The sequence below is a fragment of the Coregonus clupeaformis genome, chromosome 18 (genome assembly GCF_020615455.1).
Source record: "Coregonus clupeaformis isolate EN_2021a chromosome 18, ASM2061545v1, whole genome shotgun sequence".
Lineage (NCBI taxonomy): Eukaryota > Metazoa > Chordata > Actinopteri > Salmoniformes > Salmonidae > Coregonus > Coregonus clupeaformis.
In genome coordinates, this window is record NC_059209.1 from 5,398,664 (window position 1) to 5,426,173 (window position 27,510).

Genomic DNA, 27,510 nt, shown 5'->3' on the forward strand with positions numbered 1-27,510 from the left:
ACTCCTCATCCCCTGCCGGAGGTAGAACAGACGCTCCCCCGCCGCTTTCCCCTCTGGTGGATGGTCGAACACAGTCCGGAAGCGGCGGGAGAATTCCGCATATGTGATAGTAGCGGCGTCTATCCTCCTCCATTCGGCGTTGGCCCATTCCAACGCCTTGCCGGTGAGACAGGAGATGAGGGCGGAAACACTCTCATATCCCGAGGGCACCGGGTGTACAGTGGCTAGGTAAAGTTCGACTTGTAGAAGGAAACCCTGACACCCGGCAGCGGTGCCATCATACGCCCTCGGGAGCGAGAGCCGAATCCCACTGGGTTCCGGAGGTTGAACAGGCGGACTGGCTGATGGCGATGGTGCGATGGGTGGATGCGTGGGAGCCCCGCCGATCTCCCATCTACGGAGGGTCTCCACCACCCCCTCGAGAGAGTTCCCAATCCAGCTGATCTTTTGATCCTGTTCGCGAAGGCGCTCCTCGATTGCCTCGACAGATGACGCGGCTCCTGCTGATTCCATAATGGTGTGTAATTCTGTCAAGGGCTGAGCGTAGATGTGGTGCAGAAATCAAGCGCAGGACTACAGAGGCTCTTCAACAGTCTTTAGTGAAGATCAAACAAATACAAAAGACTCACGGCAAAATCCCAGCCGGAGGGCAAGCGAAACAATTACGCACACAGGGAACAGTGCGTAACCCAAACTGCGCACACAGTGCGGACACTCTCTCAAAACAAAAACAGAACGAGAGAGAACAAACTGACGCCTAGCTGACACGAAACAATTACACACAACACATGACAAAACCTAAGAAAACTTATAGGGCACATAATCAACACTAACAAAGAACAGGTGTACAAACAGACCAAACCAAACAAACATCGAAACATAGAACGGTGGCAGCTAGTACTCTGGAGACGACGACCGCCGAAGCCTGCGCGAACAAGGAGGAGGAGCAGCCTCGGCCGAAACCGTGACACACAGAAAGGTACAGCTGTAATCGCTGCCAAAGATGATTGTAACATGTATTGACTCAGGGGTGTGAATACTTATGTAAATTAGATATTTCATTTTCAATACATTTGCAAAAAATTCTAAAAACATGTTTTCACTTTGTCATTATGGGGTATTGTGTGCAGATTGGTGAAAAAATACATATTTAATACATGTTGAAATCAGGCTGTAACACAAAAAAATGTGGAACAAATCAAGGGGTATGAATACTTTCTGAAGGCAAATGTAGCCTATGCATACATGGCTGGGCAATGTAAATTCTACATGCAATCAACAAAATGATGCAATACAGTGACATTTGGGATGAGGCTGGGAAAATGTAAATGTGATTTTTTACAGGATGGAAATTAGAGTAGCTGCAATGCCAGCAAGTCAGGCCATGCACAGTCAGTTTAGCATGTCTAGCCAATTTACAGTGTATCTTACACAGAGTACAATATCTTCTCCCTCTCTCTAGGGTTCTTTCCATCTCTCTCTCTCTCTCTCTCTCTCTCTCTCTCTCTCTCTCTCTCTCTCTCTCTCTCTCTCTCTCTCTCTCTCTCTCTCTCTCTCTCTCTCTCTCTCTCTCTCTCTCTCTCTCTCTCTCTCTCTCTCTCTCTCTCTCAATGTACATGGGACAATATGTAAAAAATTCCAATAGCACCAAATTTCAATGATATAAAAACCTTAAACCAACTATAAATGGTAGAAATTAATATGCAAATACTGAAAGCATTTAATGAGAAAAGTAAAAGGTGTGCCACATAATGTTTTTTCTAATTTACATTGTTAGGTTTATTGACAGTCCTTAACTAACCCTGGAGACATTCGCATCAAACCACACCCGAAACCAACTCACATTTGAATTCAGTCATGGCTGCTAGTATTTCTTAATGAACTAAATCGAGGCCAAATCAGGAAGTGCAGTCGCCCTTTAAGCTGTCTGTTTGACTAGCTGAATTTAAAGTTAAAACACGTTCTCTTTCTTTCTCTCTCCACAGCTACTTGTCCGAAACCCCTGCATTAATCAGTGAAGACTTGGTGGATTACCAGACCAGTGTCTCTATGGTGATGGACTGACGGTCATACCCAGTCTACTCTGGACTAAGAGTGGACCTTGGAGGGAAGGACCACCAAGGACCACAACTGGCTCAAGCACCCAGACTTTTAGACCAAGCCACCCATCTACCCAGCCACCAGTGACTGAAACAGGGGGACTAACAAGAGACAACCTGAGGAGAAGCCTCTCTCTTCCTATCTTCATCTCGTTCTTCACCTGGATCTCTCCATTCTTGTAGTAGACTGTGTCAGAGAAGTCAGAGAAGCACCAGGAGAAGAGAAGAATAGGTGAGTGAGTCTTTCCCTATCTCTTATTGGTTGTGAGGGCTGTGTGTGTGTTTGTGTGTGTGTGTGTGTGTGTGTGTGTGTGTGTGTGTGTGTGTGTGTGTGAGTGGTCGTAAGGGGATGTGATGGGTTAGGGTTGTAATGAGAATAAAGAGGTTTGACTGGCGCCTGGGGTATTTCGTCACTTAGTCTAGAGAAACTTCTAGACAGCACAACGTCAATCCCCAGGTGCTGCAGAAATAGTATGCCTGTGTGCCAGTATGACTTTTAATCAGTAACATTAATTGATCAACTAAGTGTCAGGGAGAAAAGAAAACCAGCAGCACTGTTTGACTTCAAGGATTTGAATATGCTTTTCTTCAGCATCTTTGGCTCTGAATGTAAGTGTGGTGGTCAGTAAGTAGGTTGTCCTCACTAGGCTTGTTACAGTATTTAGTATTTAATAAGATCCCCAATTAGCTGTTGCCGAGGCAACGGCTACTGTTCCTGGGGTCCAAACAGGAAACACTCCCATCCAGAGCGACCCACAGCTAGTGCCTTCATCTTAAGATAGCCCGGCGAGACAACCGCAAATCACAGTCGTATCCCAACCATGTATCACATACATAATACAATGCAAAATACAATACAAAATGCATAAACATTTAGTGTTCTGTGCCCAACTGGCAAGGTTCAGGCCCAACTGGCCACTGCAACAAGTGATGTCAACAAGGGGAAATTCCCAAGTTCTTTCTGGAAAAACAGAGAGAGAAAGAGAGAAAGAAAGAAAGAGGGCGAAAGATACAGTATGACTGGCGAAAGGTCTCTCAGCTCTTCTCATGCAGTCCAATCAAAATGGTGTCTTTGCACTACTAGTTCAGGGAGACAAACTAAAAGTTTGACACGTTTAACTTTTGAGCAACTACTTTCTTCAAAGCTGGTGTGTCTGAATATTGATGGTAGTGAGTCTGAGTACTCTGTCTCCACACGGTCGGTTTATGGCAGCGTTCTAAATGGCACCCTATCCCCTATATATCCCCTATGGGCCTTGGTCAAATGTAGTGCACTACATAGGGAATATGGTGTCATTTGGGACGTATGAAAGTATGACAGTCTTCTCAGTGTTGACAGACAGGCAGCCAGACCCTTAAGGAATGATCTCAGCTAGAGACAGAAGAACTGGAGAACACAGAGGGAGAGGAGATGAAACCACAGACCAGGTTCAGATCTCTATGGTCATGGGGAGATGTTTTGTGTGTGTGTGTGTGTGTGTGTGTGTGTATGGGGTAGCATGGTGATATGTCTGATTGTGTGTGTGTGTTGGAGTGTACCTCTCGCTGCTCCACTGTCCTCCTCCTTGTCCAATCCATCAGATCGTCAGAGTGATAGCTTCCTCCTACACCGTTACTGTGAAGTGTGTGTGTCCCGCTGGAGTTGGCCGATAAGAGTGTGTTTCATACTCAGGTTGTTGCTCTGCATCTCTCGGACGGTGGCTGACATAATATGTGATAAGGCGACTCCATTCTCTGTCCACCTCTCTCACACAGCTAGTGGCCATGGTAGAGTAATGTAGTGATGCTCTCCTCACACAGCTAGTGGCCATGGTAGAGTAATGTAGTGATGCTCTCCTCACACAGCTAGTGGCCATGGTAGAGTAATGTAGTGATGCTCTCCTCACACAGCTAGTGGCCATGGTAGAGTAATGTAGTGATGCTCTCTTTACATAGCTAGTGGCCATGGTAGAGTAATGTAGTGACGCTCTCCTCACATAGCTAGTGGCCATGGTAGAGTAATGTAGTGATGCTCTCCTCACACAGCTAGTGGCCATGGTAGAGTAATGTAGTGATGCTCTCCTCACACAGCTAGTGGCCATGGTAGAGTAATGTAGTGATGCCCTCCTCACACAGCTAGTGGCCATGGTAGAGTAATGTAGTGATGCTCTCCTCACACAGCTAGTGGCCATGGTAGAGTAATGTAGTGATGCTCTCCTCACATAGCTAGTGGCCATGGTAGAGTAATGTAGTGATGCTCTCCTCACACAGCTAGTGGACATGGTAGTGTAATGTAGTGATGGTTAAGAGGTAGATACTAACTACAGGATGGTGAGATGCTACTGTGAGGTTTGTGTGTGTGCAAGAGAGAGAGAGTGTGTGTGTATGTGTATTAGAATGTGTTTGTTTATGTTAGAGATAATGTGTGTGTGATGGGACGTTTGTGCATTCTGCTGGGCAGTCTCCACCAACAGACCCCAGGTATCACTAATCCCTTCTTTCATCCCTCCCTCACTTCTCCCCAGGTGTGTGCCAGGTACTACCGCGCCTCTCCAAATGCTGTGGGAAACACTGCCAAGCTACCTACTGGGCGGGCAGGCCTCCCTCTCTCTCTGGGGTTCTTTCTTTCTCTCTCTCTCTCTCTCTCTCTCTCTCTCTCTCTCTCTCTCTCTCTCTCTCTCTCTTCTCTCTCTCTCTCTCTCTCTCTCTCTCTCTCTCTCTCTCTCTCTCTCTCTTCTTAGTATGAAGACCAGATTGAAACAGGAGGTTTTCTTGCTTATCTCCTTCACTTTCTGACAGGTTAAGGAGAAGAAGAAAAATCTCTCTCTCTCTGTCTCCCTCTCGCTCCCTCTCTCTCTCTTTCTCTCTATAGATATCTTTCACTTCCCTTCCCATGGAGGTCCAGACAGGGGGCTTTCCTGGATTGGCAAGCCGACATTGGGTACCCCGACCTAGGCAGCCCTCAGTTCCTCTCCCCCTTATTCTGAGCTCCTGTGGGAAGATGAGTGAGGATCCTGGCTCAGTAAGCATTAGCCATGAATGAGCCATGCTAATCTCATTAGCGAGGTGATGATTGAATCCTGTAGGAATACCACCGCCAGCGAGGCAGATGAGCCTTCCTCATCTTTTACTGAGGGTTTATTTCAGTCACAAGGGAGATGAAGGGATACGAGAGGAAGAGAAGAAAGATCTAATGAGTTGGAAGAAAGTAGAATAGGAAAGGACAGAGAGAAGAGGAGAGGTAGACAGAGAGAAAGATTGAGAGAAATATAGAGGTAGAGAGAGAGAAAGAGTGAGAGAAATATAGCGGTAGAGAGAGAGAAAGAGTGAGAGAAATATAGAGGTAGAGAGAGAGAAAGAGTGAGAGAAATATAGCGGTGGAGAGAGAGAACGAGTGAGAGAAATATAGAGGTAGAGAGAGAGAAAGAGTGAGAGAAATATAGAGGTAGAGAGAGAGAAAGAGTGAGAGAAATATAGAGGTGGAGAGAGAGAACGAGTAAGAGAAATATAGAGGTAGTGAGAGAAATAAAGAGGTAGAGAGAGAGAAAGAGAGAGGGAAATATAAAGAGATAGAGGCAGAAAGACGTGAGGTGGAAAGAGGAATGAAGAGTGATGATAGGACTTGAAACCCCTATTCCACTTTCTCTAACCCCACTCCCCACGTCTCCCTCTCTCCATCCCTCTCCTCCGTCTCTCCTCCCTCTCTCCTCCACCCCACTAACCCCTGTAGCTAAGGCCCTAGAGGAACTGCTGCACCACTGACTTCCAAATCAGGGTTTGGGAAACATTGAGCAAACAAACTAACAAACTCTCTCTCTCTCTCTCTCTCTCTCTCTCTCTCTCTCTCTCTCTCTCTCTCTCTCTCTCTCTCTCTCTCTCTCTCTCTCTCTCTCTCTCTCTCTCTGTGTGTGTGTGTGTGTGTGTGTGTGTGTGTGTGTGTAAACCAAGTGTCTGTGCTCTGTATGGTTCATTACAGAGCAGAGGCCCTGGAGTCTAAGTAAACATGGAGGGCTACAGCTACAGGCTCTCTACCCTCCACTAGACCTCTGACTCTTTATTTTTCTCTCTTTCTCCACTTGTTTTCTTTGTCCTTTCTCTCTTTTTCTCTCTCTCCCTTTCTCTTTCAGTCTCCCCTCCGTTGCTCTATCCACTCTCTCCATTCCTCTCTCTCTCCCACCCTCTATCCCCAGACTAGACCAGTGTAGTGTAATGTTAGAGTCTGTGGTGGGTCAGCCCGACACTGGCACTGCTTTTCCTTGGGGTACAGTTTTTTTCGTAGCACCATGTCCATTCTACAAATAGTCAGGAAGTACCACTGCATCTCGGGGGTACAGTTTTTCTCGTAGCACCATGTCCATTCTATAAATAGTCAGGAAGTACCACTGTATCTCGGGGGTACAGTTTTTCTCGTAGCACCATGTCCATTCTATAAATAGTCAGGAAGTACCACTGTGTCTCGGGGGTACAGTTTTTCTCGTAGCACCATGTCCATTCTACAAATAGTCAGGAAGTACCACTGGATCTCGGGGGTACAGTTTTTCTGGTAGCACCATGTCCATTCTACAAATAGTCAGGAAGTACCACTGTGTCTCGGGGGTACAGTATTTCTCGTAACACCATGTCCATTCTACAAATAGTCAGGAAGTACCACAGTATCTCAGGGGTACAGTTTTTCTCATAGCATTATGTCCATTTTACAAATCGTCTGGAATTAGCACTGTATCACGGGGATATGGTTTGTTTCATAGCATTATGTCCAGACAGGAAGTAACACTTTTGGTATTTGGGTATTTTATTAGGATCCCCAATAGCTGTCGCGAAAGCAGCAGCTACTCTTCCTGGGGTCCACACAAACCATGAAACATGACATAATATAGAACATTAATAGACAAGAACAGCTCAAAGACAGAACTACATACATTTAAAATACATACATACACACAAACTATCTAGGTCAAATAGGGGAGAGGCGTTGTGCCTTGAGGTGTTGCTTTATTCGTTTTTTTGAAACCAGGTTTGCTGTTCATTTGAGGAAGGGAGTTCCATGCAATAATGTCTCTATACAATACTGTACACTTCCTTAAATTTGTTCTGGATTTGGGGACTGTGAAAAGAAGGTTTGCTTCATTTTACCACACAGACGGGAAGACATGAAGTTACAGCTTTTCTCGGGGGGTACGGTTTGCCAGACAGAAAGACATGTTGTGGTACGGTTTGCCAGACAGAAATACATGTTGCTGTATGGTTTGCCAGACAGAAAGACATGTTGCTGTATGGTTTGCCAGACAGAAAGACATGTTGCTGTACGGTTTGCCAGACAGAAAGACATGTTGCTGTACGGTTTGCCAGACAGAAATACATGTTTCTGTACGGTTTGCCAGACAGAAAAACATGTTGCTGTACGGTTTGCCAGACATAATTACATGTTGCTGTACGGTTTGCCAGACAGAAATACATGTTGCTGTATGGTTTGCCAGACAGAAAGACATGTTGCTGTACGGTTTTCCAGACAGAAATACATGTTGTGGTACGGTTTGCCAGACAGAAATACATGTTGCTGTATGGTTTGCCAGACAGAAAGACATGTTGCTGTACGGTTTTCCAGACAGAAAGACATGTTGCTGTATGGTTTGCCAGACAGAAAGACATGTTGCTGTACGGTTTGCCAGACAGAAAGACATGTTGCTGTATGGTTTGCCAGACAGAAAGACATGTTGCTGTACGGTTTGCCAGACAGAAATACATGTTGCTGTATGGTTTGCCAGACAGAAAGACATGTTGCTGTACGGTTTGCCAGACAGAAATACATGTTGCTGTATGGTTTGCCAGACAGAAAGACATGTTGCTGTACGGTTTTCCAGACAGAAAGACAAGTTGCTGTACGGTTTGCCAGACAGAAAGACATGTTGCTGTACGGTTTTCCAGACAGAAGACATGTTGCTGTACGGTTTTCCAGACAGAAAGACATGTTGCTGTACGGTTTGCCAGACAGAAAGACATGTTGTGGTACGGTTTTCCAGACAGAAAGACATGTTGCTGTATGTTTGGACTCCAGTTTCAAAGGACTCATACCTCGTCCCTCCTCCCTTTCTCCATTGCTCCTTTCTTGCCTCTCCCTCTCTCCCTCTCTCTCTATCTCTCTTCTCTCTCTCTCTCTCTCTCTCTCTCTCTCTCTCTCTCTCTCTCTCTCTCTCTCTCTCTCTCTCTCTCTCTCTCTCTCTCTCTCTATCCTTCATCAGAAGCATATTCTATAGTCCAGCCCTATGTACTGTCCCTCCCTCCCTCCCTCCCTCCCCTTCCCCTTCCTCTCTCTCCTTCTGGAGATGACTGTGGTGATTCATTTACTTAGGGCAGCACTAAAACACATCAGCTTAATTAATCTGCCTCTACAGCCTTTCTCCCTCTATCTGGTCCCTTCATCCGTCACCCAGACACACAGACACTTGGTTTCAGAGCATGCCCACTAAGAGAGCTCTTACACTGGCATGACAAGGAGACAAGGCTCCCTGGTGGAATGGAGGCTCCCTGGTGGAATGGAGGCAAGGAGACAAGGCTCCCTGGTGGAATGGAGGCTCCCTGGTGGAATGGAGGCAAGGAGACAAGGCTCCCTGGTGGAATGGAGGCTCCCTGGTGGAATGGAGGCTCCCTGGTGGAATGGAGGCTCCCTGGTGGAATGGAGGCAAGGAGACAAGGCTCCCTGGTGGAATGGAGGCAAGGAGACAAGGCTCCCTGGTGGAATGGAGGCTCCCTGGTGGAATGGAGGCTCCCTGGTGGAATGGAGGCTCCCTGGTGGAATGGAGGCAAGGAGACAAGGCTCCCTGGTGGAATGGAGGCAAGGAGACAAGGCTCCCTGGTGGAATGGAGGCTCCCTGGTGGAATGGAGGCTCCCTGGTGGAATGGAGGCTCCCTGGTGGAATGGAGGCTCCCTGGTGGAATGGAGGCTCCCTGGTGGAATGGAGGCTCCCTGGTGGAATGGAGGCTCCCTGGTGGAATGGAGGCTGGAGGATGTGACTGTGTCTGTGCAGGCACGCACACACACAGTCCTCCGGGCCTCCTTAATTATATTTTTTATTTTATTTTTTATTTTACCTTTATTTAACTAGGCAAGTCAGATAAGAAAAAAATCGTATTTACAATGACGGCCTACACCGGCCAAACCCGGACGACGCTGGGCCAATTGTGCGCCGCCCTATGGGACTCCCAATCACGGCCGGTTGTGATACAGCCTGGAATCGAACCAGGGGGTCTGTAGTGACGCCTCAAGCACTGAGATGCAGTGCCTTAGATGATAAGAGGATTTGTCACTTGTTGTTACACTTGCATGTGTGTGTGTGTTCACGCTTGTGTACGTGTGTGTGTGTGTGTGGGGGTGGGGGGTTATTTGCTCATCTATGTATTAAAAGACAGAGGCCCACATCCATTCCTCCCCCTCCCTAAAAAACACAATAGCAAATGCCACCCTTACTTTTGAAAGGAGTCATGGCTATGGTGTTCTGTCTCAATGAACAAACAGGAGAATCACTTCACTAGAGGCATTTTCTTCTATTGAACAATTAGACAGCTGGTGCCGCCATATTTATGTGTCTTTGATGACTGTGTAAATGAAAGAGCAATCTGTTAGCGGGGGAAGATTGGTAGGGGAAGGTTGAGGGAAGGAGTGAGGGAATGGAGGGAGGGAACTAATCTGTTAGGGTGAGAGAAGTAGGTGTAATGTTCTATTAAACAGCTGGCGAGGTGATTGAGGACTGTCAATGGGTATGAAGAAAAGAGAGAGGGATGGGTGAGGGAGGAGGGAGAGAGAAAGAGAGTGACACAGACAGAGTGAAAGACTGGGGGGGTGATACAACTAAGAAAATAAGAGGAGAAAGTGAGAAACCAGTTTTAGAGATAAGAGAGAGAGAGAGAGAGAGAGAGAGAGAGAGAGAGAGAGAGAGAGAGAGAGAGAGAGAGAGAGAGAGAGATGGAACGAGACAGAGAAGGAGTAAATACATGTGGCCCAATGATTGGAGAGAAAGATTGAAACATAAGTAAGGGATAATCAACTCGGGGCTCTATGCATTCTCTGGAAAATAATGAACGACGTAGAAGGTGTGTTCCACTACGTGTTAACTGACCTTCCACGGAGTTGCATTATTTTCCACAGAACGCATAGAGCCCCGAGTTGATTATCCCTTTTATACCAAGGCTATAATTGAACACATTTGCCGCTAGAAACTGAAGTAGCTAGCAAGTTTACTAGATAGCTAGAGGAATAGTTGCCTTGGTAACCAAAACAAACAGACTTGCTAGTTCAGCTAACCCAACCATCAGTCATAGAGGGTTGTCCGGACAGCCCAGTACATTACTGGGGCCGAGCTCCCTGCCATCCAGGACCTCTATATCAGGTGGTGTGAAAAATCGTCAAAGACCCCAACCACCCAAGCCATAGACTATATTTTATGTTGCCGCATGGCAAGAGGTACCAGTGCATCAAGTCTGACACCAACAGGCTCTTGAACAGCTCCTATCCCCAAGCAATACGACAGATAAATAGCTAACAAAATGGCTACAGGGACCGAGTTTACCTTGTATCTTTATTTACCTTTTATTTCAGTATTAGTCTCTATGCACACTCACAGGGCCCTACACACTCACACACACAAACACTCACTTCATCATTTGCTCACACACACATAATACTTCATTTGCTCACACACACACACACACACACATACATTTAGACTGGCTCTACACGCACGCACACCCACTCACACACAAGCTGCTGCTACTCTGTTTATCTTATATCCTGTTGCCTAGTCACCTTACCCCTATACATATCTACCTCTATCGATCCAGTATCCCTGCACATGTAAATATGGTATATTTCCTGTATATAGGGGTTAGATCAGCTTTAATATTGCAGATCGATTGTAACTTCCATCAATGTAATTGTCTGCATCATTTCAAATCCCCCATATATATCTTTAGCAAATATATATATATATATATATATATATATATATATATATATATATATATATATATATATGTACATATACATACATACACATATAAATACATACATATACACATACATACATACATACATACAGTTGTCGGAAGTCGGAAGTTTACATACACCTTAGCCAAATACATTTAAACTCAGTTTTTGTCACAAGCTGATGTGGATGCGGTGTTGGAGTCAGGCGCAGGACACAGAAGCTCAGTCAAAACGACTTTACTAGTCAAACAGATAAGACTAAAAGAACGGGCCTCGAACACTGGAGGCGAGCGATTACGCATACAGTGCGTAAATACACTATAAACACGAGAACAAATATAAACATCAACTGACAGGCGGACAATCACACACAACTGCAAACAAAACTAAAGGAAACGTATAGGTGACCTAATCAATATATAACACGAAACAGGTGCACTAACAAGACAAGACCAAACAAACATCGAGACATCAAGCGGTAGTAGCTAGTACTCCGGGGACGAGGAACGCCGAAGCCTGCCCGAGCAAGGAGGAGGAGCAGTCTCGGCAGAATTCGTGACAGTTTTTCACAATTCCTGACATTTAATCCTAGTAAAACTTTGGTCTAGCTACTGTAAGAACTAAATTCAGTAGTTTTCTTTCTGTTATATCCTATGTTTTTTACCGGCCCCATTTCAGAGACTATTTGTGAACTAGTCCTATCTAGTTTTTATTCTCTGAAGAAAGAGAATAAAGGAAATATAGAGACATGATAGAGAGAGAGAGAGAGAGAGAGAGAGAGAGAGAGAGAGAGAGAGAGAGAGAGAGAGAGAGAGAGAGAGAGAGAGAGAGAGAGAAATATGTGTGTGTTGTAAGTGATCAGCAGGTCTCTAGTTTTGTCAGCCTTTCTGTAGTGTTTCTGGAGGGTTTCGTCAGCGCTTTGGTCGTTGTGTTGGTCCATGTAGTGTGATACTGAGAGGTTGATATACAATTACATGATCTACTCCCTCCAGACTCAGACCTCTCTCATCCCCCCTTTAACACACCCTCCATCCCTCTAGGCCCTCTCTCATCCCCACTTTAACACACCCTCCATCCCTCTAGGCCCCCTCTCATCCCCACTTTAACACACCCTCCCTCCCTCTAGGCCCTCTCTCATCCCCACTTTAACACACCCTCCCTCCCTCTAGGCCCCCTCTCATCCCCCCTTTAACACACCCTCCCTCCCTCTAGGCCCTCTCTCATCCCCCCTTTAACACACCCTCCCTCCCTCTAGGCCCTCTCTCATCTCCCCTTTAACACACCCTCCCTCCCTCTAGGCCCTCTCTCATCCCCCCTTTAACACACCCTCCCTCCCTCTAGGCCCCCTCTCATCCCCCCTTTAACACACCCTCCCTCCCTCTAGGCCCCCCTCTCATCCCCCCCTTTAACACACCCTCCCTCCCTCTAGGCCCCCTCTCATCCCCCCTTTAACACACCCTCCCTCCCTCTAGGCCCCCTCTCATCCCCCCCTTTAACACACCCTCCCTCCCTCTAGGCCCCCTCTCATCCCCCCTTTAACACACCCTCCCTCCCTCTAGGCCCCCTCTCATCCCCCCTTTAACACACCCTCCATCCCTCTAGGCCCCCTCTCATCCCCCCTTTAACACACCCTCCATCCCTCTAGGCCCTCTCTCATCCCCCCTTTAACACACCCTCCATCCCTCTAGGCCCCCTCTCATCTCCCCTCCACATTTTTCCTCCTCCTTCCATTCTTTTACTTCAAGGCTGAACCCCTCTCATTCCTCCCCTAGTGCCAAAAATCACCCTCTCTGTTCCCTCTAATCTCTCCTTCCCTCCTTCCCACTAGGTCTCCCTCGCTCCCATTCGTCTCTCCCCAGAAAACGTCTCTTTCTGGTCCCTCTCAACTCCTCTTCCTCTCCTTTCCTACGAGCCTGAAACCCTCTCACCCCTCCCCCGGTGCCCCAAATCTCCCTCTCTCTTTCTTCTGTGCTCTCACACCCCATTCTTTCCTTCCTTTATTTTATGCCTGAAACCCTCTCCCCCTTATGCACAGCCAAAAACCTCTCATCTCTCCCTGCCACCCATCTCTCCTTCTTCCCCTTCCATACCCCCGTCACAGCCAAAAGAGTCACTCACCACCTTCCGGAGACACTTGAAACCCCACCACTTTAAGGAATACCTGGGATAGGATAAAGTAATCCTTCTACCCCCGCCCCCAAAAAAAACATATTGTAAAGTGGTTATCCCACTGGCTATAAGGTGAATGCACCAATTTGTAAGTGGCTCTGGATAAGAGCGTCTGCTAAATGATGTAAATGTAATCCCATTAACACCTCTGTCCTCTGACCCCTACCCATCCCCTTATCTCCAGTGAGTAGGTTAAAGGGTTAAGAGCACCACTGGCATACTACCAGGTGACATTAAATAGGGTGACACTAAATAGTCATGCTCTCTCACTCTACCTTCTTTTCCCCTCTCACTTGATACTCTGAGAGAGAGAGAGAGATTTGCACATTGTTACAACACTGTATATATACATAATATGACATTTGAAATGTCTTTATTCTTTTGAAACTTCTGAGTGTAATGTTTACTGTTAATATTTATTTCACTTTTGTTTACTATCTCCTTCACTTGCTTTGGCAATGTTAACACACGTTTCCCATGCCAATAAAGCCCTTAAATTGAAATTGAATTGAATTGAGAGAGAGAGAGAGAGAGAGAGAGAGAGGGAGAGAGAGACCTGAACCCTCCCATTAAGAGTCCTGTCTGCCTACTAAAGCTCTCTGTGCTGCAGAGAGAAATGTCTGCTCTTATCATAAATGTCTCACATTATAGCAAGTTGTTCTGCTTACAGAGGAGACTGGCTAGGCGTTATTCCTGGGTATTACCATTCTTATTATTGTGTGTGTGTATGCATATTGGTGAGCGTGCTTGGATGTGCAAATGTGGGAGTGTGTATGCATGAGTGAGTCTGTTTGGATATGCATTATATTATGCATATGCATGTTTGTGTGTGTGTATGACTGTGTCTATAATTTTGTGGATATCTATTTTTTCATTGTGTCTGCATAATATTCACATAAGTGTCTGTGTTTGTGTGTGCCTGTCTCTGTGTGTGTGTCTGTGTGAGTGTGTGTCTGCGAATATTCACATATGTGTGTGTGTCTCACAGCAATCCTGTGTTCTCATCTTCTCTGTAATGGACCACAGGGAGAGAAGGAGAGAATGAGAGGAGGAGGGACGCTCTGAACAGGAAGAGAGAGAGAGAGAGAGAGAGAGAGAGAGAGAGAGAGAGAGAGAGAGAGAGAGAGAGAGAGAGAGAGAGAGAGAGAGAGAGAGAGAGAGAGAGAGAGAGAGAGAGAGAGAGAGAGAGAGAGAGAGAGAGAGAGAGAGACACACACAGAGACAGAGACAGAGACAGAGATTGGAGGGAGGGGGAGAGAGTGAGTGAGGGAGAAGGAGAGAGTGAAGAATACAAAACGAGGTTGTAGAATGGAGACAGATATAAAGGGGGAGAGGAGATGACTAGAACAACATATTGTGGAAGAGAGAGAGTGAGGGATGAGATAATGAGAAAGATAGAGAGGGTGTGAGGGATGAGAGAGAGAGAGAGAGAGAGAGAGAGAGAGAGAGAGAGAGAGAGAGAAAGAGAGAGAAAAAGAGAGAGAAAGAAGGGGTGAGACACAAAGAGCGCTTTATAATGACCCTGCCTCTGTCTCCACAGCCTTCTCTTCTGCTCTTAAATCATATACAGTGAGGGAAAAAAGAATTTGATCCCCTGCTGATTTTGTACGTTTGCCCACTGACAAAGACATGATCAGTCTATAATTTTAATGGTAGGTTTATTTGAACAGTGAGAGACAGAATAACAACAAAAAAATCCAGAAAAACGCATGTCAAAAATGTTATAAATTGATTTGCATTTTAATGAGGGAAATAAGTATTTGACCCCTCTGCAAAACATTAATTAGTACTTGGTGGCAAAACCCTTGTTGGCAATCACAGAGGTCTGACGTTTCTTGTAGTTGGCCACCAGGTTTGCACACATCTCAGGAGGGATTTTGTCCCACTCCTCTTTGCAGATCTTCTCCAAGTTATTAAGGTTTCGAGGCTGACGTTTGGCAACTCGAACCTTCAGCTCCCTCCACAGATTTTTTATGGGATTAAGGTCTGGAGACTGGCTAGGCCACTCCAGGACCTTAATGTGCTTCTTCTTGAGCCACTCCTTTGTTGCCTTGGCCGTGTGTTTTGGGTCATTGTCATGCTGGAATACCCATCCACGACCCATTTTCAATGCCCTGGCTGAGGGAAGGAGTTCTCACCCAAGATTTGACGGTACATGGCCCCGTCCATCGTCCCTTTGATGCGGTGAAGTTGTGCTGTCCCCTTAGCAGAAAAACACCCCCAAAGCATAATGTTTCCACCTCCATGTTTGACGGTGGGGATGGTGTTCTTGGGGTCATAGGCAGCATGCCTCCTCCTCCAAACACGGCGAGTTGAGTGGATGGCAAAGAGCTAGATTTTGGTCTCATCTGACCACAACACTTTCACCCAGTTCTCCTCTGAATCATTCAGTTGTTCACTGGCAAACCTCCGAAGGGCATGTATATGTGCTTTCTTGAGCAGGGGAACCTTGCGGGCGCTGCAGGATTTCAGTCCTTCACGGCGTAGTGTGTTACCAATTGTTTTCTTGGTGACTATGGTCCCAGCTGCCTTGAGATCATTGACAAGATCCTCCCGTGTAGTTCTGGGCTGATTCCTCACCGTTCTCATGATCATTGCAACTCCATGAGGTGAGATCTTGCATGGAGCCCCAGGCCGAGGGAGATTGACAGTTCTTTTGTGTTTCTTCCATTTGCGAATAATCGCACCAACTGTTGTCACCTTCTCACCAAGCTGCTTGGCGATGGTCTTGTAGCCCATTCCAGCGTTGTGTAGGTCTACAATCTTGTCCCTGACATCCTTGGAGAGCTCTTTGGTCTTGGCCATGGTGGACAGTTTGGAATCTGATTGATTGATTGCTTCTGTGGACAGGTGTCTTTTATACAGGTAACAAGCTGAGATTAGGAGCACTCCCTTTAAGAGTGTGCTGCTAATCTCAGTTCGTTACCTGTATAAAAGACACCTGGGAGCCAGAAATCTTTCTGATTGAGAGGGGGTCAAATACTTATTTCCCTCATTAAAATGCAAATCAATTTATAACATTTTTGACATGCGTTTTTCTGGAATTTTTTTGTTGTTATTCTGTCTCTCACTGTTCAAATAAACCTACCATTCAAATTATAGACTGATCATTTCTTTGTCAGTGGGCAAACGTACAAAATCAGCAGGGGATCAAATACTTTTTTCCCTCACTGTGACTAAGGCTTATTAATCTAATAGGGCCCTTCTTTAGATATTCCCTCTCTACACTGATGTCTCGACTAGCTAGACAGTTTCAGCCCTTTTTCAGTTCTAGCTAATAACAACTAGCTTGTGAGACACATTGCTGCAGAAGTGGTGCAAAATGGCTTAAAGATAAAACTTAAAATCGAAAAACCAACATATGAGAAAAGCATTGATAAATAACTGTGTGGTTTACTTTTAATACAGTATTTCATAGTGATCTTTAGATATTCCCTCTAAGTGACAGGTAGCTTAGCGAATCCCCGAGCTGAATCCCTGAGCTGACTAGGTGAAAAATCTACTGATGTTCCCTTGAGCAAGGCATTTAACCCTAATTGCTTCGATAAGAGCGTCTGCTAAAAATGTCAAATTTACTCTGATCTCTACACTTTCAGTTGCTAGAGTAGGCTCTGTCAGTCTTCCGCTGGGTTATAGCTTATAACATCAGAGACACCAACTTAATAAATGAAAGAGATATAAGTTGAGGGATGGAATTCAGCATTTAAGAAAAGTGTAAACCAATACTCAGAATTTCACATTTTAGCTTTGCATTTCATATGGTGCTGTTATGAAAACGGGGAAATTAAACTCTTACCCACTGAGGTCCAGAGCCTGCTGGTTTTCTGTTCTACCTGATAATGAATTGCACCCACCTGGTTTCCCAGGTCTAAATCAGTCCCTGATTAGAGGGGAACAATGAAAACGCAGTGTATCTGGCTTCAAGGTACAGAGTTGAGTTTGAAGGCTCTATAAGGACACTGCTGACCTGCAAAATTCCTAACACTAACCTTAACCAAACCTTTAACCCTGAAACTTACCCTAACCTTAACCTAATTTTAACAAATTCTGAAATTAAATATCGGTTTGCAGGTCAGGAGTGTCTTTATAGCCTTTTCCTGAAAACGACAGGTTGTCACATTGCACTGTAGTGGTGTGAACATCCCTTAACTCCCCTACCCTCACACCCCCTTCAGACAACCCCCGCTCCCTCTATCGCCCCCGGTCACAGTCACCATAGCAATGAGGTTGAAGATCAAAGGGTGATATTGTTTGAACTTGACCCCCAATGATGACTCCATGACGACCATAACTGATACAGTTGAAGTCGGAAGTTTACATACACCTTATGCTAATACATTTAAACTCAGTTTTTCACAATTCATGACATTTAATCCTAGTAGAAATGCCCTGTCTTAGGTCAGTTAGGATCACCACTTTATTTTAAGAATGTGAAATGTCAGAATAATAGTAGAGAGAATGATTTATTTCAGCTTTTATTTCATCACATTCCCAGTGGGTCAGAAGTTTACATACACTCAATTAGTATTTGGTAGCATTGCCTTTAAATTGTTTAACTTGGGTCAAACGTTTCGGGTAGCCTTCCACAAGCTTCCCACAATAAGTTGGGTGAATTTTGGCCCATTCCTCCTGACAGAGCTGGTGTAACGGAGTCAGGTTTGTAGGTCTCCTTGCTCGCACATGCTTTTTCAGTTCTGCCCACACATTTTCTATACGATTAAGGTCAGGGTTTTGTGATGGCCACTCCAATACCTTGACTTTGTTGTCCTTAAGCCATTTTGCCACAACTTTGGAAGTATGCTTGGGGTCAATGTCCATTTGGAAGACCCATTTGCGATCAAGCTTTAACTTCCTGACTGATGTCTTGAGATGTTGCTTCAATATATCCACATAATTTTCCTTCCTCATGATACCATCTATTTTGTGAAGTGCACCAGTCCCTCCTGCAGCAAAGCACCCCCACAGCATGATGCTGCCACCCCCGTGCTTCACGGTTGGGATGGTGTTCTTCGGCTTGCAAGCACCCCCCTTTTTCCTCCAAACATAACGATTGTCATTATGGCCAAACAGTTATATTTTTGTTTAATCAGACCAGAGGACATTTCTCCAAAAAGTACGATCTTTGTCCCCATGTGCAGTTGCAAACCGTAGTCTGGCTTTTTTATGGTGGTTTTGGAGAAGTGGCTTCTTCCTTGCTGAGCGGCCTTTCAGGTTATGTCGATATAGGATTTGTTTTACTGTGGATATAGATGCTTTTGTACCTGTTTCCTCCAGCATCTTCACAAGGTCCTTTGCTGTTGTTCTAGGATTGATTTGCACTTTTCGCACCAAAGTACGTTCATCTCTAGGAGACAGAACGCGTCTCTTTCCTGAGCGGTATGACGGCTGCGTGGTCCCATTGTGTTTATACTTGCATACTATTGTTTGTACAGATGAATGTGGTACCTTCAGGCGTTTGGAAATTGCTCCCAAGGATGAACCAGACTTGTGGAGGTCTACAATTATTTTTCTGAGGTCTTGGCTGATTTCTTTTGATTTTCCCATGATGTCAAGCAAAGAGGCACTGAGTTTGAAGGTAGGCCTTGAAATACATCCACAGGTACACCTCCAATTGACTCAAATTATGTCAATTAGCCTATCAGAAGCTTCTAAAGCCATGACATCATTTTCTGGAATTTTCCAAGCTGTTAAAAGACACAGTCAACTTAGTAAACTTCTGACCCACTGGAATTGTGATACATTGAATTATAAGTGTCTGTAAACAATTGTTGGAAAAATTACTTGTGTCATGCACAAAGTAGATGTCCTAATCGACTTGCCAAAACTATGGTTTGTTAATAAGAAATGTGTGGAGTGGTTGAAAAACAAGTTTTAATGACTCCAACCTAAGTGTATTTAAACTTCCGACTTCAACTGTATAACATCACAAGACCATAATACAGCTGGCCTCATAGGGAGAGGCTGAAGGACTGCTGATGAGAGAGTGTGTGTGTGTATATGTGTGTGTGAGTGTGTGTATAAGTGTGTGTTAAATTAGGTCTGGATGTAACCCAGTGCTAGTGTAATTAGATGAGAGAGAGGAGACACAGGGATCTTTGTGGGAGTTGGTGAAATGGCCCTCAGAAACAATTGGGGACCGCGTGTATGTCTGTGTGAAAACATGAATGTGTTATGTATATTGGCCCTTTTTGAGGTGTATACACTGAGTGTACCAAACATCAGTTGTGTTAAATTGCCTGGATGTCCTTTGGGTGGTGGACTATTCTTGATACACACGGGAAACTGTTGAGCGTGAAAAACCCAGCAGCGTTACAGTTCTTGACACAAACCGGTGCACCTGGCACCTACTACCATACCCTGTTCAAAGGCACTTAAATATTTTGTCTTGCCCATTCACCCTCTGAATGGCACACATACACAATCCATGTCTCAATTGTCTGAAGGCTTAAAAATCATTCTTTAACCTGTCTCCTCCCCTTCATCTGCACTGATAGAAGTGGATTTAACAAATTACATCAATAAGGGATCATAGCTTTCACCTGGATTCACCTGGTCAATTTATGTCATGGAAAGAGCAGGTGTTCCTAATGTTTTGTATACTCAGTGTATATATGTGTCTATTTGTGGATCCGTGAATACACATACACTCTGTCTAATCATAGTGGTGTACAGGTCAGTGTAGTGGTCTAGTGGTGTACAGTTCAGTGTAGTGGTCTAGTGGTGTACAGGTCAGTGTAGTGGTCTAGTGGTGTACAGTTCAGTGTAGTGGTCTAGTGGTGTACAGTTCAGTGTAGTGGTCTAGTGTTGTGCAGGTCAGTGTAGTGGTCTAGTGGTGTACAGGTCAGTGTAGTGGTCTAGTGGTGTACAGGTCAGTGTAGTGGTCTAGGGGTGTACAGGTCAGTGTAGTGGTCTAGGGGTGTACAGGTCAGTGTAGTGGTCTAGGGGTGTACAGGTCAGTGTAGTGGTCTAGTGGTGTACAGGTCAGTGTAGTGGTCTAGGGGTGTACAGGTCACTATTAACACCACATTCATACTGACAGGAAACGTGTTTGGAGTATAGATACCACCCAGTATGTGTGTGTGCGTGTGTGTAAGTGTGTGTGTAAGTGTGTGTTCCGTAGAGATACCACCGGTCCCATTACATTTCTCCTTGCAGTGCACCTGCTCTATGCCTGATTACCTACCAATCTCCCTGACACACACACACACACACACACACACACTGGCCTCTTCAATACACTCCGCGTGTATGACTGTCTCTCCTCCCCTGACACCACCCACCTCTCTCTCTCTCTCTCTCTCTCTCTCTCTCTCTCTCTCTCTCTCTCTCTCTCTCTCTCTCTCTCTCTGTCTCTCTGTCTCTCTTTCTCTCTCTCTCTCTCTCTCTCTCTCTCTCTCTCTCTCTCTCTCTCTCTCTCTCTCTCTCTCTCTCTCTCTCTCTCTCTCTCTCTCTCTCTCTCTCTCTCTCTCTTTCTCTCTGTCCTTCTGTCCCGCCCTCCTCTCCTTAAATCCTTCTCTCTCTATCTGTTTGACATGTAAGCTGCCATCTCCCGTAGACATCTAGTTATCATCATCAACATGAATTAACAGACATCAGACTTGCCAACTTGCCAGACTTGTGTGTGTGTGTGTGTGTGTGTTAAAAGGATAGCACACTGAAAACGGTCTTGTCTTCTTTCACTTCCCCAATAAGCCAGTACCCTGATGGCATTGACTCAGTTTCAGGTTCAATCTCTTTCTCATTCTTTCCTCTCTTTCTTTGCTCTCATCCCCCTGTATCTCATTTATTTACCTCCTATTTCAACCCCCTCCATATCTTCTCTCCTCCGTTCCTCCCCCTTTCCTCAGACATTTTCCGTCTCCGTATCTCCTTATCAGTTGGTCAAAGGAAATGATTATTTTTTACAAAGCCAAGCACATCGCCTGCTATTTTGTTACCAAGCAACAAGGGTCTGTGTGTTTGTGTCCTAAGGTGTGTGTGTTTGAACGGTGTGGGTGTGCTTTGTGTGTGTGTGTGTACTGTACTGTGCAGGGGGGCATGAGATGATTTCGTCCACTATTCATGGGAGTTAATAGCACCTTGTCCACTATCAACTAACCACTCCAGGAAGGGGAGAATAGCAGTGTGCTTCAATGTGTCTACAGCCTCCAGTTCATATACACAGTATGCCTGTATGATTTGAAGTGATAACCTTGAGCTGTGTGTTCCCATGTATTTGTTCCACCTTAATATCGAATTAATATATATTTCGTGTGTAAGTACGTTCCAACACCTGTCTGCTTCTCCTGCAAGGTCTGTCTCCCTTCCTCCAAAGACACACATTTTATTTGGGACCTTGTGTGTGTGTGTGTGTGTGTCACAGCATTGAATCGTGCTTCCGCGTAATTGCCAATCCCTGGCCATGCAGGGTTTGAAGTGTAGGAGGGGGAAATAAATTGGTGATCCCAAATTGCTTAAATTAAGTGTGTGTGCGTGTGTATGTGTGCGTGCATGTGTGTGTGTGTGTGTGTGAAAAGAAGAGTCAACCTCCTGTTCCGTAAGGGGTACTTTTCCTCTCTTCTCCACCCTCCATCTCTCCTTTCATCCCTCCCTCTAACCGGTGAACATATGGCCCGTGGTCCCCCCTGGACAAAGGTGCTTGCCAGACATCTTTTGGACGGAGGGTAAAAGAGTGGAACGAGTGAGGAGTGGAGGAGGAGAGGGGAAGAGTTTTGGATGAGGGGAGGGCTTCAGTCACGATTGGAAAGAAGAGAGAGAGAGAGAGAGAGAGAGAGAGAGAGAGAGAGAGAGAGAGAGAGAGAGAGAGAGAGAGAGAGAGAGAGAGAGAGAGAGAGAGAGAGAGAGAGAGAGAGAGAGAGAGAGAGAGAGAGAGAGAGAGAGAGAGAGAGAGAGAGAGAGAGAGAGAGACCTGATTTGTATTCTTCTTCTTAACCTGTTATAAAGTGAAGTAGAGAATATGAGCTAATGAAGTCATGTAGGTAGGGAAACACAGTCAGAGATCCACAGGCTCCAATCGTTTAGCTGTTTATCAATTGTTATCTTCTTCACCAGTAGCAGTTATAGTGGGTCAATGGTCTCCATGGCGATAGAACAGGACTCATCAACATCTGTACTGGCCCAACGTAAATCCACTCTTTACAGTCGCACACACACACACACACACAAACACACACACTCTCATCAACATCTGCATGGTCAGTCTATAATTTACCTCTTCATGGTCTGGGGCTACTGGGACTAGGAATAGATGGGTAGTGTTCAATAGAAATGGGACAATCAAGTTTTACATTTAGTAATTTAGATAGCATCCCCTTTGAATCAAACGCTTTAGAAATAAATGGGAAGAGGTCTGTCAATGATAAGGTGTTGCTCTGCTTTCTTGACGTCTCAGCCGACCAGACAGGTCCTACAGGCCCTAGTTTTGTCGCACTTGGACTACTGTCCAGTTGTGTGGTCATGTGTGGCAAAGAGGGACATAGGCAAATTGCATTTGGTCCAGAACAGAGCAGCATGTATTGCACTTAGATGTACACGGAGGATGAATGTCAGTAACATGCAGGTCAATCTCTCCTGGCTCAAAGTTGAGGAGAGATTGACTGTATCACTATTGGTCTTTGTGCGAGTTGTTGATGTGTTGAAGGTACCGAATAAGTGAACACCTTAAGGCACAAGGGGGACTGTGAAGAGACACAGCCATTTAAATATATTTTTTACTGTATTTTACACTGTGTTATGTATTGGATCATGTAGGTGTGTGGCCTTGTACGAGCCTTGGCTTGTACTAGACGAAACGGCTCATAGGGCAGGAGTCAATATATATATATATATATATATATATATATATATATATATATATACAGTGAGGGAAAAAAGTATTTGATCCCCTGCTGATTTTGTACGTTTGCCCACTGACAAAGAAATGATCAGTCTATAATTTTAATGGTAGGTTTATTTGAACAGTGAGAGACAGAATAACAACAAAAAAATCCAGAAAAACACATGTCAAAAATGTTATAAATTGATTTGCATTTTAATGAGGGAAATAAGTATTTGACCCCTCTGCAAAACATTAATTAGTACTTGGTGGCAAAACCCTTGTTGGCAATCACAGAGGTCTGACGTTTGTTGTAGTTGGCCACCAGGTTTGCACACATCTCAGGAGGGATTTTGTCCCACTCCTCTTTGCAGATCTTCTCCAAGTTATTAAGGTTTCGAGGCTGACATTTGGCAACTCGAACCTTCAGCTCCCTCCACAGATTTTTTATGGGATTAAGGTCTGGAGACTGGCTAGGCCACTCCAGGACCTTAATGTGCTTCTTCTTGAGCCACTCCTTTGTTGCCTTGGCCGTGTGTTTTGGGTCATTGTCATGCTGGAATACCCATCCACGACCCATTTTTAACAGAAAAACACCCCCAAAGCATAATGTTTACACCTCCATGTTTGACGGTGGGGATGGTGTTCTTGGGATCATAGGCAGCATTCCTCCTCCTCCAAACACGGCGAGTTGAGTTGATGCCAAAGAGCTCGATTTTGGTCTCATCTGACCACAACACTTTCACCCAGTTCTCCTCTGAATCATTCAGATGTTCATTGGCAAACTTCCGAAGGGCATGTACAGTGGGGAGAACAAGTATTTGATACACTGACGATTTTGCAGGTTTTCCTACTTACAAAGCATGTAGAGGTCTGTAATTTTTATCATAGGTACACTTCAACTGTGAGAGACGGAATCTAAAACAAAAATACAGAAAATCACATTGTATGATTTTTAAGTAATTAATTTGCATTTTATTGCATGACATAAGTATTTGATCACCTACCAACCAGTAAGAATTCCGGCTCTCACAGACCTGTTAGTTTTTCTTTAAGAAGCCCTCCTGTTCTCCACTAATTACCTGTATTAACTGCACCTGTTTGAACTCGTTACCTGTATAAAAGACACCTGTCCACACACTCAATCAAACAGACTCCAACCTCTCCACAATGGCCAAGACCAGAGAGCTGTGTAAGGACATCAGGGATAAAATTGTAGACCTGCACAAGGGTGGGATGGGCTACAGGACAATAGACAAGCAGCTTGGTGAGAAGGCAACAACTGTTGGCGCAAATATTAGAAAATGGAAGAAGTTCAAGATGACGGTCAATCACCCTCGGTCTGGGGCTCCATGCAAGATCTCACCTTGTGGGGCATCAATGATCATGAGGAAGGTGAGGGATCAGCCCAGAACTACACGGCAGGACCTGGTCAATGACCTGAAGAGAGCTGGGACCACAGTCTCAAAGAAAACCATTGGTAACACACTACGCCGTCATGGATTAAAATCCTGCAGTGCACGCAAGGTCCCCCTGCTCAAGCCAGCGCATGTCCAGGCCCGTCTGAAGTTTGCCAATGACCATCTGGATGATCCAGAGGAGAAATGGGAGAAGGTCATGTGGTCTGATGAGACAGAAATTGAGCTTTTTGGTCTAAACTCCACTCGCCGTGTTTGGAGGAAGAAGAAGGATGAGTACAACCCCAAGAACACCTTCCCAACCGTGAAGCATGGAGGTGGAAACATCATTCTTTGGGGATGCTTTTCTGCAAAGGGGACAGGACGACTGCACCGTATTGAGGGGAGGATGGATGGGGCCATGTATCGCGAGATCTTGTCCAACAACCACCTTCCCTCTGTAAGAGCATTGAAGATGGGTCGTGGCTGGGTCTTCCAGCATGACAACGACCCGAAACACACAGCCAGGGCAACTAAGGAGTGGCACCATAAGAAGCATCTCAAGGTCCTGGAGTGGCCTAGCCAGTCTCCAGACCTGAACCCAATAGAAAATCTTTGGAGGGAGCTGAAAGTCCGTATTGCCCAGCGACAGCCCCGAAACCTGAAGGATCTGGAGAAGGTCTGTATGGAGGAGTGGGCCAAAATCCCTGCTGCAGTGTGTGCAAACCTGGTCAAGACCTACAGGAAACGTATGATCTCTGTAATTGCAAACAAAGGTTTCTGTACCAAATATTAAGTTCTGCTTTTCTGATGTATCAAATACTTATGTCATGCAATAAAATGCAAATTAATTACTTAAAAATCATACAATGTGATTTTCTGGATTTTTGTGTTAGATTCCGTCTCTCACAGTTGTAATGTACCTATGATAAAAATTACAGACCTCTACATGCTTTATAAGTAGGAAAACCTGCAAAATCGGCAGTGTATCAAATACTTGTTCTCCCCACTGTATATGTGCTTTCTTGAGCAGGGGGACCTTGCGGGTGCTGCAGGATTTCAGTCCTTTATGGCGTAGTGTGTTACCAATTGTTTTCTTGGTGACTATGGTCCCAGCTGCCTTGAGATCATTGACAAGATCCTCCTGTGTAGTTCTGGGCTGATTCCTCACCGTTCTCATGATTATTGCAACTCCACGAGGTGAGATCTTGCGTGGAGCCCCAGGCCGAGGGAGATAGACAGTTCTTTTGTGTTTCTTCCATTTGCGAATAATCACACCAACTGTTGTCACCTTCTCACCAAGCTGCTTGGCGATGGTCTTGTAGCCCATTCCAGCCTTGTGTAGGTCTACAATCTTGTCCCTGACATCCTTAGAGAGCTCTTTGGTCTTGGCCATGGTGGAGAGTTTGGAATCTGATTGATTGATCACTTCTGTGAACAGGTGTCTTTTATACAGGTAACAAGCTGAGATTAGGAGTGTGCTCCTAATCTAATTTCGTTACGTGTATAAAAGACACCTGGGAGCCAGAAATCTTTCTGATTGAGAGGGGGTCAAATACTTATTTCCCTCATTAAAATGCAAATCAATTTATAACATTTTTGACATGCGTTTTTCTGGATTTCTTTGTTGTTATTCTGTCTCTCACTATTCAAATTAACCTACCATTAAAATTATAGACTGATCATTTCTTTGTCAGTGGGCAAATCAAATACTTTTTTCCCTCACTGTATATATATATACACACAAAAGTATGTGGACACAAGACATCAAAACTATGAAATAACACATATGGAATCATGTAGTAACCAAATAAGTGTTTAACAAATCAAAATATAGTTTGTATTTGAGATTCTTCAAATAGCCACCCTTTGCCTTGATGACAGCTTTGCACACTCTTGGCATACACACTCAGGGAGATGGAGATGGAAGATGGATGGAAGAGAGGAAGGGAGGGGTGGACTTTTGATAAACATGCAACAGTGGCTTAATCATTTCAGCACTGATGGAAGAAAGAGAGAGACAATAGAGGGATGAGAGGATGAGGACAGGGAGGATAGACAAATGAAAGAGGGGGGCCTTTAGGAAGTATGGTGCCATTAGTGCTTCTTGAGGTCGGTTCGATTATTAAAACATAATCTTGGTTTTTCTTTGGTTTCGATTATTTTTTTAAACATTAAATGCACTATGAATTATGTGGGTTGAATGCTGTAACAACTCACAATTTAACAATTAATTAAAGTCCAATGATGGTAGTGACTGCCCATTACTGCTTATCACTTATTAACCATAATTTATTCACATTACTTTACGTTTAATGAATTATATCAGTGTAGTGGAAATATTAGAGAAGGTGATACTAGCGAATAGCGACTGGCTGGCGTAGGAGCACAGCATGATGACTCATCATGATGTTTGACTTTGTTTGGATGGCAGACCATCTGTGGGCTATCAAATAAAATACAATAACATTTTATTTGTCACATGCGCCGAATACAACAGGTGTAGACCTTACCATGATATGCTTACTTACATGCCCTTAACCAATAAGGCAGTTTTAAGTAAAATAAGAATATTCACTAAATAAACTTTAACAAAATAAAATAAAATACCAACAATAAAATAACAATAATGAGGTTATATACAGGGGGTACCGGTACCGAGTCAATGTGCAGGGGACAGGTTAGTCAAGGTATTTTAGGTAATATGTACAGTACCAGTCAAAGGTTTGGAAACACCAACTCATTCAAGGGTTTTTCTTAATTTTTACTATTTTTTACATTGTAGAATAATTGTGAAGACATCAAAACTATGAAGTAACACATATGGAATCATGTAGTAATCAAAAAATAGTTAAACAAATACTACAAATATTTTATATTTGATATTCTTCAAAGTAGCTACCCTTTGCCTTGATTTCAGCTTTGCACACTCTTGGCATTCTCTCAACCAGCTTCAACTGGAATGCTTTTCCAACAGTCTTGAAGGAGTTCCCATGTATGCTGAGCACTTGTTGGCTGCTTTTCCTTCACTCTGTGGTCCAACTCATCCCAAACCATCTCAATTGGGTTGAG

The 27,510-nt window shown here is 44.7% G+C and overlaps 1 protein-coding gene and 1 pseudogene across 2 annotated transcripts in view; both read left to right on the top strand.

The window, feature by feature from the left end:
• Nucleotides 1–1,989: 1,989 nt before the first annotated feature.
• LOC121553843 (protein phosphatase 1 regulatory subunit 29) overlaps nt 1,990–27,510 on the top strand; it is a 142,864-nt gene continuing 117,343 nt past the window's right edge. For both annotated transcript variants that reach the window (XM_045226752.1, XM_045226751.1), the window contains exon 1: nt 1,990–2,331. The gene's annotated coding sequence lies outside the window, so the exon portion shown is untranslated. The remainder of the gene's footprint in view (nt 2,332–27,510) is intronic.
• LOC121553877 overlaps nt 8,564–27,510 on the top strand; it is a 71,349-nt pseudogene continuing 52,402 nt past the window's right edge.